General features: G+C 38.7%; 1 non-coding gene across 1 annotated transcript; it reads right to left on the reverse strand.

Moving 5' to 3' along the window:
• Positions 1-20,102: 20,102 nt before the first annotated feature.
• On the reverse strand, positions 20,103-20,210 carry LOC147363246 (U6 spliceosomal RNA). Its single transcript, XR_015137547.1, has one exon. It is a non-coding gene; the product is annotated as a U6 spliceosomal RNA (small nuclear RNA).
• Between the last annotated feature and the right edge of the window lie 351 nt (positions 20,211-20,561).

The following is a 20,561-nucleotide window of genomic DNA, read 5'->3' on the forward strand; positions in this document are numbered from 1 at the left end:
ACCACAGCATGCCAGGCTTCCCTGTTCATCAGCATCTCCCTCAGCTTGCTCAAACTCATGTCCATCAAGTCGGTGATGCCATCCAACCATCTCATCCTCTGACATCACTTTCTCCTCCTGCCTTCAATCTTTCCCAGCGTTAGGGTATTTTCTAATAGGTCAGTTCTTCACATCAGGCGGCCAAAGCATTGGAACTTCAAGCATCAGTCCTTTCAGTGAATATTCAGGACTGATTTCCTCGAGGATTGACTGGTTTGGTCTCCCTGCAGTCCAAGGGACTCTCAAGAGTCTTCTCCAACACCACAGTTCAAAAGCATCAATTCTTCAGCACTCAGCTTTCTTTATGGTCCAACTCTCACATCCATACATGACTACTGGAAAAACCACAGCTTTGACTAGACAGACCTTTGTTGACTAATGTCTGTTTTTAATATGCTGTCTAGGTTTGTCATAGCTTTTCTTCCAAGGAGCAAGCGTCTTTTAATTTCATGGCTGCAGTCACCATCTGCAGTGATTTTAGAGCCCAAGAAAATAAAGCCTGTCACTGTTTCCATTGTTTCCCCATCTATCTGCCATGAAATGATGGGACCAGATGCCATGGTCTTCATTTTTTTAATGTTGAGTTTGTCAGCCTTTTCACTCTCCTCTTTCATTTTTGTCAAGAGGCTCTTTAGTTCCTCTTCACTTTCTGCCATAAGGGTGGTGTCATCTGCATATCTGAGGTTATTGATATTTCTCCTGGCAATCTTGATTCCAGCTTGTGCTTCATCCAGCCCAGCATTTCGCATGATGTACTCTGAATACAAGTTAAGTAAACAGGGTGACAGTATATAGCCTTGATGTACTCCTTTCCCGATTTGGAACCAGTCCATTGTTGCATGTCAGTTTCTAACAGTTGCTTTTTGACCCTCATACAGATTTCTCAGGAGGCAGGTAAAGTGGTCTAGTATTCCCTTCTCTTTAAGAATTTTTCCACAGTTTGTGTGATCCACACAAAGGCTTTAGCGTAGTCAATGAAGCATAGGTAGATGTTTTTCTGAAATTCCCTTGCTTTTTCTATGATCCAATGGATGTTGGCAATTTGATCTCTGGTTCCTCTGCCTTTTCTAAATCCAGTTTGAAATCCAGCTTGAACATCTGGAAGTTCTCGGTTCACATACTGTTGATGCCTAGGCCAGGAGAATTTTAAGCATTACTTTGCTAGTGTGTGAGATGAGTGCAATTGTGTGGTAGTTTGAACATTCTTTGGCATTGCTTTTCTGTGGAATTGGAATGAAAATGAAAACTGACCTTTTCCAGCCCGGTGACCACTGCTGAATTTTCCAAATTTTCTGGCATATTGATTGAAGCACTTTCACAGCATCCTCTTTTAGGATTTGAAATGGCTCAGCTGGAATTCCATCATCTGCACTAGTTTTGTTGATAGTGATGCTTCCTAAGGCCCACTTGACTTCACATTCCAGGATATCTGACTCTAGGTGAGTGATCACATCATCGTGGTTATCTGGGTCATTAAGATCTTTTTCATATAGTTCTTCTGTATATTCTTGCCTCCTCTTCTTAATATCTTATGCTTCTATTAGGTCCATACTATTTCTCTCCTTTATTGTGCCCATCTTTGCATGAAATGTTCCCTTGGTATCTCTAATTTTCTTGCAGAGATCTCAAATGTTTCCCATTCTACTGTTTTTCTCTGATCAATCATTCCTCATTGATCACTGAGGATCAATTCAAATCTGACTCCTTCCCCCACCTCCTTGGAGCAGTTCTTTTAGGGCTACTTGAGAAGCTGTCTCTTGGGCTTGAAGTCCTAAAAATTCCCACCAAATAAAACATAGCTCTTAACCTCTAGGTTGTGACTATTTTCTTTAATTGACACAAACAGACCAGGAAAAAAAAAAGAACACAGCAACAACAACTCAGTTATGGGTGTATCTGAGATTGTCTTTTAAAGCTAAGCAGTAAAATCTACACAGCAAAATCTGCACATAAATGATAGGTGCACAGATAAAAATCAAATGGTTGCTTCCAGGCATCAAAGCTTCAGTCAAGCCTGGTTAAATACTTTGGTCCAGAAGAAAACAATATATATCAGAAAAAATGGTTGTTGTTTAAAAAGAAGTGCAGAGATAAGGACAACCCCACAGAATTACCTATAGAAATAGAGAAAGAGCAACGAGGGAACAAAAAGCCTTTCCAGGTACCCATAATCATTGCTACCTTGTATCATTTGCTCTGTCTCATGAACACTAGGAATTTTTTTCCCCAAGAGAGCATGAATAATACCATATATCTTATTTGCCCCCACGATACCGACTCTTTGCGACCCCATGAACTAAATGGTCCATGGAATTCTCCAGGCCAGAATACTAGAGTGAGTAGTCTATCCCTTCTCCAGGGGATCTTCCCAACCCAGGAGTCGAACTGGGGTCTCCTGCATTGCAGGTGGATTCTTTACCAGCTGAGCTACCAGGGAAGCCCCCATTTACAATACTATCTTATTGTTTTTTCTCATTTCCAAATTTTAACAGCTTTATTGAGGTAGAATTGACATACAATAAATTTCACATTTGTCAAGTGTACACTTTGATGTTTTGCTATGAAATTGTCACCAACATCAAGAGACTGAACATCTTCAGTGCCCTCTGTTATCTCTCTCTTGTTCTTCCCCACATCCTGTCCATCCCCAGGTAGCCTCAGATCTGCTGTCACTATAGATTAGTTTGCACTTTCTAGATATTTATGTAAATGCAGTTTTACGGTATGTATTCTTTTGTCTTTTTTTCACTCAGTGTAATTATTTTGAGATTCATCTATGCTTTCATGCATCGGTTATTCATTCCTTTTCATTGCAGTGTTTTTCCATTGTATGTATGTATTGTTGTTGCTGTGTTGTTTAGTTGCTAAGTTGTGTTCAACTCTTTGCAACCCCATGGACTGCAGCACACCGAGCTTCCCTCTCCTTGACTATCTCCCAGAGTTTGCTCAGATTCATGTCCATTGAATCAGTGATACCATCTCATCCTCTGTCTTCCCCTTATCCTCTTGCCCTCAATCTTTCCCAGCAACAGGGTCTTTTCCAATGAGTCAGCTCATCTCATCAGGGGGCCAAAGTATTGGAGCTTCAGCTTCAGCATCAGTCCTTCCAATGAAGATTCAGGGTTGATTTCCTTTAGGATTGACTGAGTCCAAGGAACTCTCAAGAATCTTCTCCAGTACAATTCAAAACATCAATTCTTCAGTGCTCAGCATTCTTTATGGTCCAACTCTCACATCCTGCATGACTACTGGAAAAGCCAGTATGTATGTATAAATTGTGCTTATTCATTTTTCTGTTGATGACTATCAGGGGGATTTTGTTTGTTTACTGTTACACACAAAACTGCTATGAACACCTGTGCACTAGTCTTCGTACGTGCTCAGTTGCTTCAGTCGTGTCTCGCTTCATGCGACCCACTGCAGTATTCTTGGGCTTCCCTTATGGCCCAGCTGGTAAAGAATCTGCCTGCAATGTGGGAGACCTGGATTGGATTCCTGAGTCAGGAAGATCCCCTGGAGAAGGGAATAGCTTCTGCTTTAAAGAGCAATAATAAGACAGAGATTCGCTTAGTCATGTCTGACTCTTTGTAACCCCACACACTATAGCCTGCCACGTTCCTCTATTCATGGGATTCTCCACCCAAGAATAGTGGAGTGGGTTGCCATTTCCTTCTCCAGGACAATACTAATTTATTAAATTAATAAAAGTTTATTAGGAAACTTTGCATTATTCATCTAATTTAAAATTGCAGAGATTAATAATTGAAAGAAAATTGGCATATGAAATATTCCCAGGTTTTAGAAATTGATGTCATATTTACTCAAACAAATCATTCATCCCAGAGTGAAATGACATTTTAGTTAGCTTCTCTAGCCATTAATCAGTGGGTCCTGAGCTCCCTCTAGTGAGAAATGTGCTACTTACAGAAGGGTGGTGTCAATCTTTTGGAAATTGCCTCCTTTCTCATTACAGTGCTTTTCATTCTCTATTGTTCTAAGTAATAGATGTATTTTCAGTTTTAAGTCAAAACCATGTCAGATTTCTCAGAGAACAATTTTTTTGAGAAATTACATAAAAGTAAGATACTGCTCTCTCCTTTGGGAATTAAAAACACTTACTAGTGGTGCTAAAGAACCCACCTGCCAATGCAGGAGCCACAGGAGATCTGGGATCTATCCCTGGGTCAGGAAGATCCCCTGGAGGAGGGCATGGCAATCCACTCCACTATTTTTGCCTAGAAAATCCCATGGACAGAGGCGCCTGACAGGCTACAATCCATACAGTCGCAAAGAGTTGGACACAACTGAAGTGACTTTGCCTATTGTGGAAATGCATCCATAAAATTATGGACCTAATTTTGTTTTCATTTGTGCAGTATCTATCTTTGAGTACTTAGTATGATGGTCCCTTGTCCTGAGATTGAAGAATCACAATACCCTTGGGGATCATGCTCCTGATGGTAAACTACTGTTAGCCAAATTAGCTCTGCAGATTGACCTGTTAGAAAATACTTTTAAGAAACTGATGCTCAAAATATTTAACATAAGAGCTACCCTTTTAACAATTTTTAAGTGTACATTACAGTATTGTTAATTATAAACACAATGTTGTACAGCAGATCTCTAGAATTTTTACTTTTTAACTGAAACTTTTTACATGTTGTACTTTTAATGCCCAATTTCTCCTCCTCCAAGCCCCTGGCAGTCACCATTCTTTTTGCTTCTAAGAGTTTGGCTCTTCTTCGTACCTCATATAAATGGAATCATGCAGTATTTATCCTCCTGTGACTTAGCATAATGTCCTCAAAGTTCATTTTGTCACATATAGCAGAATTTCCTTTCTTTTTAATGCTGAATAATATTCCACTGTCCCTATATACCACTTTTTTTAATCCATTCATTGGACAATAGACATTTAGGTGGTTTCCATACCTATTGGCTGTTGTGAAAAGTGCTGTAATAAGTGTGAGAATGAAAATATGTCTTCAAGATCCTGATGTGAATTCTTTTGGATAAATACCCAGAAATGGGATTGCTGGATCATATAGTAATCTTGGGCTCCCCTAGCGGCTCAGTGATAAAGAATCTGCCTTCCAGTGCAGGAGACTTGGGTTTGATCCTTGGGTCAGGGAGATCCCCTGGGGAAGAAAATGGCAACCCACTCCAATATTCTTTGCCTGGGAAATCCCATGGACAGAGGAGCCTGTTAGGCTATAGTCCATGGTGTTACAAAAGGATTGGACACAACTTAGTGACTAAATCAAGAACAAAAATGGTAGTCTTATTTTTAACTTATTAGGAACTTCCATACTGTTTTTCACAACAACTGCACATTTCACATTCCTACCCAACAGTGTGCAAATATTTCAGTTTCTCTACAACCTTGCCAACCCTTGTTGACTGATTGCTTGATACTGACCATCCTAACATGTGTGAAGTGATGTTTCATTGTGGTTTTGATTGGCCTTTCCCTGATTAGTGATGTTGTGCAAATAGGTTTTGTTGTTGATAGTGGTTTTGTTTTGTCATTGAGTTGCAATAGTACCTTATGTATTTTGGATATTAACCTTTTATCAGATACATGGTTTGTAAATATTTTTCTCCCTTTCTGTATGTTGCCTTTCACTCTGATGATTGTTGCTCTTGCTGGGCAGAAGCTTTTTAGTTTGATGTAGTCCCCTACTTGTCTATTTTTTATTTCATTGCCTGTGCTTTTGGCATCATATTCAATAAACCATTGCCAAGACTAGTGTCATGAAGATTTTCCCTTAAGAATTTTAATTTTTAATTTTAACAGCTTAAGATTCTTAAGTGTTTAATATATTTTGAAATTCTTTTTGTGTATGGTGTAGGATAAGGTCTAATTTCATTCTTTTGCATGTGAATATCCTATTTCCCAAGTATGTTGTTTTAAGCTGATAAATATTGGGATAAATTGTCATACAACAGAAAATAACTAATGCAGCTCCTAAGTGAAATTGATGCTCCTGGTCTGAGGACCACACTCTGAGTATCCAGGAAGTAAAGGAAAAGAATAAGATCACTGAAGAAGGCTGAAGTAGTCAACAGACGGCACTGGATCTGTGGTTTGAGAGTGTCTCAGCCACTGCACATGTTGCTGTTTGTCCCCCTGGTGCAATTACAACTAGCATAAAGAAACCAAATATTTGTGCGCACCTATTGCTTCACCTGATCCAGAAGTTGCTAATGATTTGCAAGTGCCTGGAAGAAAGAAAATCATTGCATTTGCAAGTTTTCTTGAAAATTTACATAGGACTGGAAAATTATAATTTTCTGTAAACTGATGATTTCAATTATCTCCACATATTTGTAACCCTTCATTTTAGGTTTCTTTTTTTAAAAACTGTTACTGAATTTAAGAACTTGAAAAAGTCAAGGTCATTGTTTCTCTCTTAGAGTGTTTTACTATGTAAGCTATCCAAACAGATCTTCCAAGAGTGTGGTGGGATAAAGAGAAATAAATGTACATCTTAAAAAAAAAAAAGACGTACAAAATTGTTCATAACATACCATCTCTATTCATAATAGTAAAATATACCTGGGAGAAGAGCAACATCTAACAAGTGGAAAATGAATAAACAAACTGTGGAATATTCATATAATGGAATACTATGTAATAAAAAGAATGTACTACTGATATACCAAGCAACACAGATACATGTTTAAAACATTTTGTTGAGTGAAAGGAGCCAGACACAAAAAGATAGACACTGTATCAGTTCAGTTCAGTCACTCAGTTGTGTCCAACTCTTTGCAACCCCATGAACTGCAGCAGGCCAGGCCTCCCTGTCCATCACCAACTCCCGGAGTTTACCCAAACTCATGTCCATCGAGTCAGTGATGCCATCCAACCATCTCATCCTCTGTCGTCCCCTTCTCCTCCTGCCTTCAGTCTTTCCCAGCATCAGGGTCTTTTCCAATGAGTCAGCTCTTCGCATCAGGTGGCCAAAGTATTGGAGTTTCAGCTTCAACGTCAGTCCTTCCAGTGAACACCCAGGACTGATCTCCCTTAGGATGGACTGGTTGGATCTCCTGATTCCATTTATATGAAGTCCAAGAACAGGCAAAACTTAAGTCAGAACAGAGATCTTTGAGAAGGGGGTACTGAATGGAAAGGCCACAACGGAACCTTCTGGCATGATAGAAATGCCTCATGTAGATCTAGGTGGTGGCTGCATGGATGTAAAATTCATTGAGCTGTATGCTTAAGATTTGTGCACTTCACTGTATGTAAGTTATACCTCAACTTTTTAATGGAAAAAAGGAGGTAATGGGATAGAAGATAAGATATCTGGTGATGTAAATTTGAGATTTTTCTGTCCAGAAAATATTTAACCTCATAGATCTGCATGAGATTAATTGGGAAGACAATTTAGATAGATAAGAGACCTCTAGATTAAGCACTAGGGAACCAGAGGTTGGGAAAAGGAAAATAAGTCAGCAAAACAGAGATTAAAAATGAGAGAGAAAAAGAGCAGACGAACAAGGTCTCAGAGAAAATGAAGAATAGAGTGGTCACCTGCATGAAACACTACTGAGAGCTAGAGATGAGGACAGAGAAGTGTTAGTACAAAAGAGACACCTGCTATCAAAATCAACTTGAAGGTACTCCAACCACCCTCTATTTCTAACTCAACTCTGCCACCCATGACCTCAATACACAGCACTTAAGTCCTGAGAGCTTCTGGTTTAAAGAGCAATAATAGCTTATAAAAAGTCTGTCTGAAAATCAGTTGTAAAATATTTCAAATTATTTTTTAAATTACCATATCAATAAAGCTCCAAGACCCAGTCTTACTCTCAAAACCCAAAGAAAAAAGAATATAAAACTAAAGACCATTTTTTCCCTTTAAAGAAGTCTTGAAGCACTTTTTTAAGTTATAAAAAAAAAAAAAAGTTCTGCAGAATAAGCAATTTGGACCAATTTTCTAAAGGACAACTGGAAATGACTATTTAAAAATATCTGTTTGAAAGCATACAAGAGCAAATAAGGCCATGAAGACTTATGTGCCAAGATTTAGGAGAAAACAGAAATATGGAAGTCTAGGTAGCTGAGTCCAGTATTTAGGGTTCTGCCAATCTTCCAGTTTCAGAAGATGCAGATGAGAAGCTAAACAGAGCTTTGTACAGACTCATGGGGTTTGGGAACATGATCTAAATCAAATCCTCAGGCTTTGGGTTGAGATGCAAAGGGTCACACTCTAGGAGTAGGTTGAACAGGGACTCATAAGCACTAACACCCAATTCTGAATTATCTCAGTTTTGGAGTGGATTAAGTAGCTCTTTCACTTTTCACTTTCATGCATTGGAGAAGGAAATGGCAACCCACTCCAGTATTCTTGCCTGGAGAATCCCAGGGACAGGGGAGCCTGGTGGGCTGCCGTCTATGGGGTTGCACAGAGTTGGACACGACTGAAGCGACTTAGCAGCAGCAGCAGCAGCAGCAAGTAGCTCTGAGATTGGTAGTGTCCGTAGCCACCTGTCAGGAGGAAACATGAATTCTCTCTTGAGGAAAAGGGCACTACTTTGAGGCTTCAAATTATCTCTATAAACACATTTCAAAAAAAAAAAAAAAATAGCCAGGCATACAAGGAGACAAGTTGAAGTACTCAAAAATCAAGGGAAAAAAAAGACCCAAAGGGGAACCAGAGAGTGGAGTTATCAGACATAGATTTTAAAGTAGCAATGCTTAATATGTTCAAAGAGAAAAGACAAATTTGGCAACTAACCCAGAAATTAAGAACTCAATAAATAGGTTTAAAGGCAGATTAAACAGTACCAAAGAAAAAGCACCACTCATTAAAAAAAAAAAAAAGAAAGATAGTTAGACCATACTAAAATTAACACTTTCTGTTCATTTTTAAAATTAGATAGCCAGTGGAAATTTGCTATATGACACAGGGAGCTCAGATCTGGTGCTCTGTGACAACCTAGAGGGGTGGGAGGGAGTGGGAGGTGAGAGAGAAGTTCAAGAGGGAGGAGACAAAAAAAAAAGAGGGAGGAGACACACGTACACCTATGAATGATTCATGTTGCTATACAGCAGAAACCAACACAGTATTGTAAAGCAACTATCCTCTGATTAAAAATAAGTAAATTTTTTATAAAGACCTATTGTTCATCAAAATAAATTAAAGTGAAAAAAGAAGCCAAAAGTGTTTATGTACAAAGGAAATGTGTTCAGAAAGTATAAAGAACTTCTGTAATAAGAAAAAGACAACCCAACAGAAAATGGGCAAAAGACTTGAATGGACACTTCACACAAGAGGATATTCAAATGGCTAACAAATATAAATGGTGGATAAATTTAAAAATATAAAAGACCAAGAGCTTTCGATTTTAAAATACCCTTTCCTGGAACTACCCTAGTGGTCCAGAGGTTAGGAATCCATGTGCCAATGCAGGGGACACAGGTTTGATCCCTGGTCCAGGAAGATCCCACATGCCACGGAGCAACTAAGCCCCTGCACCACACCTACTGGAAGGCATGCTCTAGGGCGCATGCTCTGCAACAAGAGAAGCCATTACAGTGAGAAGCTCCAGCACCAAAATCAAGAGTAGGCCCCACTCTCCACAACTAGAGAAAGCCTGCACGCAGCAATGGAGACCCAACACAGCCAAAAATTTTAAAAACTCTTTCCTTAAATAAATAAAAATTAAAAAAACCCTTTCCTTCATATTTCTGAAGCATGTAAGTAACATGTATGATAATTCAGTTCAGTTCATTTCAGTATGATAATTAAAATTTTTAAATACATTTAAGATTAAATCAAGTAAGATGTTGGAAGAAGATAGTTGTGGTACAGGGACTTAGTTGCTCTGTGGCATGTGGGATCTTCCTGGACCAGAGATCAAACCTGTATCCCCTGCATTGGCAGGTAGATTCCTAACCACTAGAACACCAAGGAAGTCTTGGAAAAGGGTTTTTTAAAACCAAAGCTCTTGGTCTTATTAATAGTAGTTATCTTTAGAAGGAAGGGGACAGTTTTCATCTTTTATAGTACATATTTCTGAATATTTTAAAAGTTATAATTTTTTACTTCTAATGGATAACATTCACCTGGTTCAAAAACCAATAAATTATAACACATGCATCGAGAAGTCCTTCACCCTGTCTTTCCCTCCATCCCACAAGAAATTATGATTGTTTTCTGTGTATCTTCCCAGAATTTATTTATATGGAAACAGGAAAGGATCATAAAATCTTATTCTCCTCTCCTACACAAAAGGCATATCTTACTTGCTAAGTTAAAAAGCCCAAGTACAAGAGTGTTTTAACTTAGGAAGACATCCTGGAGATCTTTCCATATCAGTACACAGGGAACTTCCTCATTCTTTCTCACAGCTGCATAATGCTCCACTGTCCATATCTATTACAGTTTTTAAAATTAGCCCTCTGATGGTTATTCGGGTAATTTTCAACCTAATTACAACCAACAGGCTCATACATCATTTCATATGTAAGCAAGTGTGACTATAGTTAAGAATTCCTCAAAGACGGACTTAGTTGAATCAAAGTGTAAATACACCTACAGTTTGGTAAACACTAAGGGTTGTGACATTCTCCTCTTCCATCTGCACTGAGGCAGTGCCTGTTTCCCCATATCCTCTTACAGAGTGTATCTCCAGACATTTTCTTGTTTGCCAAGCCAGTAAGTACATAACAGTAACTCCGTGCAGCTTCCCTGGTGGCTACATTGGTAAAGAATCCACCTGCAATGCAGGAGACCTGGGTTCCATCCCTGGGTCTAAAAGATCCCCTGGAGAAAGGGAATGGCAACCCACTCCAGTATTCTTGCCTGGAGAATTCCATGGACGGAGGAGACTGGCTAGCTACCATCCATGGGGCCGCAAAGAGGACACTTTCACTTTTTCATTACAACTGATACTAAACATATTTTTGTATATTTGAGGCCTATTTGTAATCATTTTTCTGTGAAGTCTTTGTTCCCTGGTTCTTTGCCTATTTTTCTAGTGGGTTTTGAATGTAAATTGTTAGATATTTTACAATGAGTATTCAATATATATTTGTATTTGGGGGGAAATTATTCAAGAAGGAAAAACAGATGTTAAAACTCCAGTCATAAAAACAAATATGCCAGCCTTTCTTCCAGGAGTCTGGAATCCGGTCAAGGCGTCGGGGGGCGGTGGGCGGGGGCGGGGGGGGGGAGGTGGTGAGCTACACACGATTCTCCTGCCGCGGTTGACAGGAGCCAGGATCCGACAGCGCATGCCTGTGTGCACGTGCTCAGCGGTTTCCTAACGGAACATCTGTTGCGCATGCTCCTAAACCCGTCCTACTGGGACATTTCCCACAAAAAACTGAAGGCCGTTTGCACCTGTGCATTGCGGACGCTGTGAGCATCACCTGGCCACCTGCTGTTGGAAAACGTCCCCGACTTGAAGAAGGAATTCCACTACAAAACCAGACTTCTTCCCATGGCTCTTAAACAAAAAACCCCATTGCATCACATCAGCGGGTATTCATCACAGCCTCTCTAAACAGTATCTAAAGCGAGTGTTTCAAATTGATGCTTTATATTGAGGACGAAATAGATGATAAAGGACTTTAAAACGTGTCAGGAGTTTAACAGTAAACTATATACTTACTAGACAGAGAAAGAGACGCATAAAAAGAAAAGGCTGGGGAGCGGGGGTGGCGGGAATCTATTATTCACAGAGAAAAAGATGCTTTTCCAGTTTGGTTGATGAGATGGAGAATTAAACCTTACCAAAAGGTACCACTGACTCCCAAAAGGATGCTGCACCAGTCATGTTTCTGCATTTTGTGAGACTTTTTGAAAGCTCTGGAGACAGTGCCCAAGGTTTTTAAAGCCTTAGAGAGGTGGTTCTGGATGCTCAAAGACCTTTTCCCCAATAAGCTATAATGTTAGCTCCACTCTCCTCACCCTGAAAAGCATCTTGTGTTCAATAGCTGGTTATATATGGCCCGAAGAAGTTTCTTTAGGGACCAGAGAATTTTTTAAATAAGTCCTGCCAAGCATTACCTTCATATTTTAAATGTATTTTTCTAAATAAGTTTGGAATGTCAGATGGTACCTGCTACAAAGTGGGGGAGATGGTGATGGCTGAGCCAAGGTTTATTCGAAGTGCTCAGCTTTTCCTACCATTTCAGCTGTCCATACCTAGCCAGATGCTTCATCAAAGCTCTAATAGGATAGCATATTTCAGAAAATGGACTGAAGCCTTGGCTGTGTAAATGCAGCTTTGCACCACCACGACACTCCTGGTTGGAGCCAGTTGGACCAGGCGATCTGTCCTTAAACTAGTGTATCCTGTATCCTGGTCTTTATTAATGTTTAGTTATAAAATGCACTTACTGTGTTTGACCACTGTGAGGGTAAATTCTTTAATAGCTACATTAGAATTTCTTTTTATCTTTTTTCCTGAAGCTTTAACTATTTCTTAGGTAATGTTTATTGGAATTTAGCAACGTGGATATTGTTGATGGCCATTGTTAAAGCATGTTCAGTGGCCTGTGGGGACAGAGATGCAATTAGGGTGGATTTTAAGAGAATAGGAGTCAGTAGAAAAAGCATGTGTATACCAGTAGCCTTCAAACTAGGGCATACAAAGACTTTCCAAGGGACCAATTTTCAGGTCCTCAGTTTCATATGAACTCTTTTCTAAAATTGTGTTTTCCTAAAACCACTCCCAAGAGCAGGCCTGTGTTACGGGTACAGCTTCCCCTTTCCCATGTCAGCTTTCACAGTCACTCCTTTTCTCTTTCTTACAAAAGAAGGCATACATCTCTTTGTGTAACAATAGCATGTTGCCCAGGATGTAAAATGTCCAGGGATGACAAGCAAAGGGGACAATTCACAACACTGAACAATGAATTGAGAAAGCAGAAACTATTGACTGCAGCCAGGACCCAACAGTGCCTGTTCAGAAGAGTCTCCCTAATCCGGACATTCAAAGTTATTTTGAACATTGGGTGTTTTCATAGTCTTTTCCTTTCAACCAAATTGAAGATGACAGATAACAATGTGATGACAGTACAAGAGTCATTTGGGGCATTAACTTAAGAGTCCAAAGAAATGATTGATATTGCTGTATCAATTTCTTCTACTTCTACTTAGTAATGTGAACAAGTTTCTTATCACATAAAAATGAAAAATCGGAATGTAAACTGATGCTGAGCCCAGCGTTCTGAGCAGTAAGCTATGCTCAAAAATATAAGCCAATCAGGAAAATTCCTGGTGATCCAGTGGTTAGGACTCCAAGCTTTCACTGCCAAGGGACCAGGTTTGTTCCCTGGTTATGGAACTAAGATCCTGCAAGCCATGAGGCCAAAAAAAGACAAAAAATGAGAGAAAATATGTAAGCCAATTAAAAAAAAAAGTCTACTTGCTTCATTAAGATAGGATTTCCAGAATTTCTCTGGTGATCTAGTGGCTAAGGCTCCCAGTTCAGGGGGTCTGGGTTTGATCCCTGGTCAGGGAACTACATCCAACATGCCCTAACTAAGAGTTTGCATGCCACAACTAAAGATCCCGCATGCCTCAACTAAGACCTGGTGTAGCCAAATAAATACTTTTTTAAAAAGATAGAATTTCTAATAAAACTTTACTTCAGTGTGATTTTGCTGTGTTATGGTTTTAATAATTACAATGAACCCATGAGACACTGTTTAACTTTTAGAGGCTTCTGGTCACAGGAAAACTGTAAACATGTTAATTTTATATACTGTTTTTCAAAGAAGTATGACAGGTAATCAATAAAAGACTTTGAAGCACAAGATATATTAGGGTAAAATTCTGTGAGGGAAGTAAATTAGAACTAGGAGTTAAAAAGAATAATGAATAATTATTTTTAAAATTAATAATTTTATTGATTTTAAATAATAAAATTTGTGTGCTAAAGATGAGCTTTTTAAATTGTTTTTGGTTTTTTAGTGAATGATGAGTATCATATTTAGATGTACTGAATATATTTTAAAGAACAATGTGGCAGTGTTAAAACACCAATACATACAATATTCTGGAAATTACAGCCTTTCCAACTATATAAACAGCATGAAAAAATTTAAATGTTAAACTAAAAATGTTTGCCAAGGGGAAACTAAAAACTGAAAAGCTATGTGCCAAGGGGATACATAGCTTTACCAAATCTCCCAGGGAAGGCAAAACAAACAAACAAACAAAAAAAACTTTGAAGACCACTGCTGAAGAAAAATTCAAGTTTTTCTGTGAGGGAGAATGGCAAAATGGAATTGTGTCTGAAGGGTAAATGTTGAGTCAAGAGGAATGATTTGAAGTATGAGTTGAGACATGTTTTGAAGCTGATGGGTGTGGAGAGGGGGGAAATTCTCCTCTACCCTCTGGGTTCAAATTCAGAATTAAACTGACGTTTAGATGAGCAGGCGAAAAGCATACAAGTTTTGTTAAACTTTTACATGCACATGGCCCCTTCACAAGAGACTGAAGATAAGAAGAAGTGACCAGATTAGAAGAAAGCTTTTATACTTTTAGACAAAGACACAATAAACTTGTGAAGAAATGACAAAGAGGTTTGAGCTGGTATAGTAAAGTATAAGAAAGTGGCTATGGCATGTATGGGGGCAGGCTGAAATAGATGAGTTATTTTATGTAGTAAGTTTGTTTGTAGAGATCTGTTTCAGCATTGATTCCCAGTCTATGGTGATAAGGGTTTTCTTCTCTTCCTGATACATGGAGAACACTTTTCTCTTGGGAAATTTTTTTTTTAATTTCATGAAAACAGACATTTCAATATTTATTCAAAATAATAAACAGCTGCCAATCAAAGTAGTAAACTACACAGGATTTAAATTATATTCAACTTATCTCTAGAAGAAACATGTTGTAGAGAAAACACTAGGAAAGGTTTTACTTTCTCTAGAGATGTAGTATAATTTTTTCCCTATTCTAGAAAATTAAAAATGAGGGACCTGATTTTTTTTTCTCTGTCACTTTGACTACCAGGAAGTTTAGAAGCAAATATTCAGCCTTAGAGCCTTAAAGATCATTTCATTCTAGTATCTTTTCTTGAATCATAACTTTCTATTTTAGATTTACATTACTTTCATCCTGAATTTTACATTTCTGATTTATATTTTGATATTTTATTTTATGCTATAAGCTGACTCATATGTTTCAGTAAAGAAGTACTAGTGTAAACAAATTAAATTGCCCAACAAACTGTTTTTGCAGTCTGATATATTTGCAATATGCTTTTATTTATTTATTTTTACTTAAAAATATTTTTTATTTTATCTTATATATTATCCAGAAGTTATGTAAGAGTGATAGGGATGGTATGGGGAGGGAGGAGGGATGAGGGTTCGGGATGGGGAACACATGTATCTCTTGGGAAATTTTATGGCCTGTTTTTAGGTAGAAAAAAAAGGAGGTCAAGGAGCTCTTTCTGCATCTGCTGTTTCTTAAGTGCCTTTGGCTGAAAATAATATACCAAAAAGGCGTATTTGGGAATGGCATATCCTGATAGAGCTGATGTAGGAGAGGGGAGTGGCATTCTTGGCAAGGTGGCAACCCAAAGGATCCAGGCAGAAACAAAGTCAATTTTGATGCAGGAGGCAAGGAAAAGGTGGCTGCAGGTGTAGGTAAATCATATATATATAATGAAAGGATTTTTTTTTTCAGTAAAAAATGGAGTGGGATGAGGCATTAATTGAAGAGGGGTGGATGTTGTGAGAGTTTAGAAGATGCTGAGAAGTAGGTGATAGATACATTACATGTAAGTATAAACTTATCTGAAACCTACATAGCCTAGATAGAGGTCCAAATGTGTCTGGTGGTCTATAGAAAAACTTATGTTTTTGCTTTATGGAAGGGAACTCTTGTGATGGAATTCTTGCTAAGAGAGAAAACATTAAAATTATTTTCCTATTATCCAATCCCATATAAATATTATTGCAGTTTTCAGTCATATTTCAACATTTTGAAACCTCACAAATCTCAAAATGTCCTTGACATTTGATATATATTGTCACCTCTGACTCTGAAAAACTATGTTGGAATACCAGAGAATCATCACTGATATTTTTCAGATATTTTCACATACATTTTAAGTCAAATTTGAGAAAAAAAAATATGATAGTCATATAAGTCAAATAGTGATAAAAGTCCTTGTTATATCAGAAGTGAATATGGAATTTTTCTTTTAAAACTCTGCTAAAAGTGTTTTGTTACTAAAATCAAATTTGTTTTGTTTTCTTTATTGAAATCTTACAATGGGCACTGAGTATTTTAAAAATTGTATTGGTTTTTGTAAAGATAATAGATTTTTGTCAAATTGGTCCCTTGACAGAAAATATATTTCCTTAGTTCTTAACATGCCAATTATGTGAAACTAAAATACTAAAAAATAGAGCTATTCATATTTAAAAGTTTAAATTTGTCATACAAATACATTTAATATGCCATATGTCTTGGGAGCTCTCTCCTAAATACCAACTGATTAAAATATAAACTTCATATCTCATTATATAGAATTTTTAAATCTAAAATATTGAACCTACATGACAAGGAACATGACAAAACAAAACTTCCTTTAAAAAGCAGAACCAGGGGATTCCCTGGTGGTACAGTGGATAGGAATCAACTTGCCAGTGCAGAGGACATGGGTTTGATCCCTGGTCGGGAAGATTCCACCTACTGTGGAGCAGCTTAGCCCGTGTGCCACAGCTACTGAGCCCAAGCTCTAGAGCCCAGGAGTTACAACTACTGAGCTCACGTGCTGCAACTCCTGAAGTCCATGCACCCTAGAGTCTGTGCTCCACAGCAAGAGTGGCCACCAAAATGAGAAGCCCATGCACTGCAACAAAGGGTAATCCCTGATCACCAAAACTAGAGAAGGCTGGTGCGCAACAACAAAGACCCGGCACAACCAAATTCAAACAAACGAAAAAACAGAACCCAGGAACACTTCCTTGGCTGGCTAGTAGTTGGTCTCTGCACTTCCACTACAAGGGGCGTAGGTTTGATCCCTGGCTAGGGAACTAAGATCCCATATGCTGCATGGTACAACCAGGACAATATTAAAAATAAATAAATATACTACAAATACGCTACTATCTAAATCCTGAATTCTGTTCCTAGATTTAGGTAGGAAATCCAAAGAAATCACATTATTCAAATCTATTTGTTCTTGAGTTTCAACTAATACCAGGAGTTTAGGTAGAAAGAGGATGAGATGGCTGGATGGCATCACCAACTCAATGGACATGGGTTTGAGCAAACTCTGGGAGTTGGTGATGGACAGGGAAGCCTGGCATGCTGCAGTCCATAGGGTCACAAAGAGTTGGACATGACTGAGCGACTGAACTGAGACAAAAAGAAATTATCCAAAAATTTTCTTGAATATCAAGTTCCTGAGTTTGGATAGCAAGGGTTGCCTAGAGTGTTATTCTCCACATATATGCATAAAAATGTTATAATTATTCCGATGTATCATCTATCAGAAACTGTGCATCATCCAGTACTTCTCTCTCTTCCCTCATCCCTAAAACCCAATCAAGTCCTGAAAAGTTGTATCTCCTAAAGTGAAAGTCACTCAGTTGTGTCTGACTCTTTGCAACCCCTTGGACTATACAGTCCATAGAATTCTCCAGGCCAGAATACTGGAGTGGGTAGTCTTTCCCTTCTGCAGATGATCTTCCCAACCCAGGGATCGAACCCAGGTCCTCCTGCATTGTGGGTAGATTCTTCACCAGCTGAGCCACAAGGGAAGCCCAAGCCACAAGGCAAGCCCAAGGATACTAGAGTTGGTAGCCTATCCCTTCTTCAGCAGAGCTTCCTGACCCAGGAATTGAACTGGGGTCTCCTGCATTGCAGGTGCATTCTTTACCAATTGAGTTATCAGGGAAGTCCTGTCTCTCCTAACTCAAATCTATTTCCCTCCATCATTCTCACTCAATCCAACAAGTGTCTTAATGGTCACCATGTATATCAAGTCTCTTTGGTCCATTCTTTTCAGAAAAAAAAAAAAAAAACAGAAAAAATATTCTAGACATTGTATTCATGCCACTGTCTCATTTAACACCCTTCAGTGGTTCATCATTGTCCTTAGGATCAAAGCCTATGTCTCCAGGGCTTCATCTCACATCTTTTCCTGCTGCTGCTGCTGCTAAGTTGCTTCAGTCATGTCTGACTCTGTGTGACCCCATAGATGGAAGCCCACCAGGCTCCACTGTCCCTGGGATTCTCCAGGCAAGAACGCTGGAGTGGGTTGCCATTTCCTTCTCCAATGCACCAAAGTGAAAAGTGAATGTGAAGTCCCTCAGTCGTGTCCGACTCTTCTCGACTCCATGGACTGCAGCCTACCAGGCTCCTCCGTCCATGGGATTTTCCAGGCAAGAGTACTGGAGTGGGGTGCCATTGCCTTCTCCATCTTTCCCTGCTATTCTGACTCTATTCCAGGTGCATCAAACTATTACACTTGCTTTTCCATGAGAGATTCAAATCCTATCTCCAGGCTTTCTTTATTCTGTCTCCACCTTCCTAGAACAATGCCATCCCTTTCCTATGAATAGCCTCTACTTCAGCTCTATACCTCAAATGTTACTTTCTTTGGAGAGGCATCTCCTGATCTTCCCTCCCCTCACCTGATGGGTAGATTAGGGGTCTATTTTCTGAATTCCTCTTGGAACTCATGCTCCCCACTGCACAGCAGTCTATTTTGTGAAGTATCTTATCTCCACCCCCTGAACTCTAGGAGTGTAGCCACTATCCCTAGTTCTTGGCACAGGACTGACACACAGTAAGTATATGCTCATAAATACTGCTGCATGGATGAATTAACATTTCCAGTAAAATTACTATAACCTGCTTCACAAACTCAAGTACCTATGTATTTGCAATGCTTTTGTTTTTTTCAAACAACTGCTTAACCACCCAAAGCCCTTTTAGCAGGATGCCCATTATATCCCACCTGGAGAACACTCCCCCATAGATTGCCCAGATATCACAAGCAATGACTTGTGCAGGTTATAGTGGGCTATGTTCTCTTAATTAGAGCCTGATCAATTGGCTAATGCCATAGTTTCTCATCTCACACTGTCACTTTTGGAAAGCCATCCCCCTTGATCCAAAAGGCAGTGCTTGTCCATTGCTTGTAGATGAGGCCCTTGTAGGTCTATATTCCTGCTATGAGGCTGAGCAAGGAAGATAACTTAGTTTGTTTGCCAAGGATGTTCCACATTTGGCCTCCCAAGGGCCCACTCTTCACAATCAACCTGAGCAGGTCACACACAGTCACAGGAGGGCTGGGTCAGGAGGATTCAATGTGCAGCAGTTCCAGAACCACCATTTCTCCTTTCTCTACAGCAAGCACCACTTGCAAAAAATGAGGCAGTTTAAAAAAATTTTTTATAGTAAAACACAGAAAGTCCTGCTATGCCTCTCTCCCTTTCTGAATGTCCATTCAGAGCTCCTTACTGCTTGCCTATCCTAAGTAAAGCTTCCCTCTGTCACTCTCTACCCTAACCTGTACTGTGAAAGGAAAAACACAAATTTGATATTTTGCAGAGTACTTTTCTGGTCAGGCATCCTGTCATGTCAAGAAAGAAGACACAGGCACGGAAAGATACTGAACTAGTTGAAATTTGAAAACTTAAGTCTATCCTCCAACTAGTTGGTCTAATGATTTAGCCTCTTTAGACCTCAATTTTTATCATCTGAAAAAGTAGGAGACACTTAGATCCTTTCTAGCTCTTTAGAATTCTATAATTTCAATATTTTAAAAATCAATTTAGTTGAAATATAATTTACATATAATAAAAAGCATTTCAAGTATGCATTTCAAGTGTTTGACAAATTTATACTATAATCAAGTTATAGACCATTTCTATCACCCCAAAATGGAATTTCCATTTCCATTATAGTTCCCCCTCATGCCCCTCTGCAGCAAATCCCCCTGAATGAGGCAACCACTGGTATGCTATCTGTTACTATAGATTCAATTTTTCCTATTTCCAGATTTCATCTAGATGAAATGTTATAATATATACTCTTTCTAGTTTATTATTTTTTAGCATGGTAAAATACATAGAGGCATTCTTCATAAATCTGTGTCATCTTTGCACAGAGGTCATGCTAATCTTTCCTGTACAGTTCTAGTTTTAGTATACATGGTGCCAAAGTGGGCACAGTATGTAAAACACAGTATGTAAAGACTCCTTTCATACCTGGGTTTGGTTTTTGTTTTTGCATGGTATAATATTTTTGTGATTTACTCCTGTTATTGCCTGTTCAAGATATTTTAAATGTATTTTTAAAAGCCAACAGTGTTTTTAGACTGGATACTTTTTTGAATACCACCATTCAAATATTAAAAAGTTAAATAAACTTGAGTGATTTCTTGATTTCACATAGGATCTGTTTATTAGCAAAGAAAAGGTTCCTGTGCTATTTATTTTCAGAATCAATTGCTTTCACAAGTGAAAATGTAATGGTGGTCCATATAAGGATGCGATCAGAGCAGGGCAACAGGGATAACAC

This window comes from Bos grunniens, chromosome 11 (assembly GCF_055505025.1).
Source record: "Bos grunniens cultivar Pamir isolate PY7600 chromosome 11, Bosgru_T2T1.0, whole genome shotgun sequence".
Taxonomy (NCBI): Eukaryota; Metazoa; Chordata; class Mammalia; order Artiodactyla; family Bovidae; genus Bos; species Bos grunniens.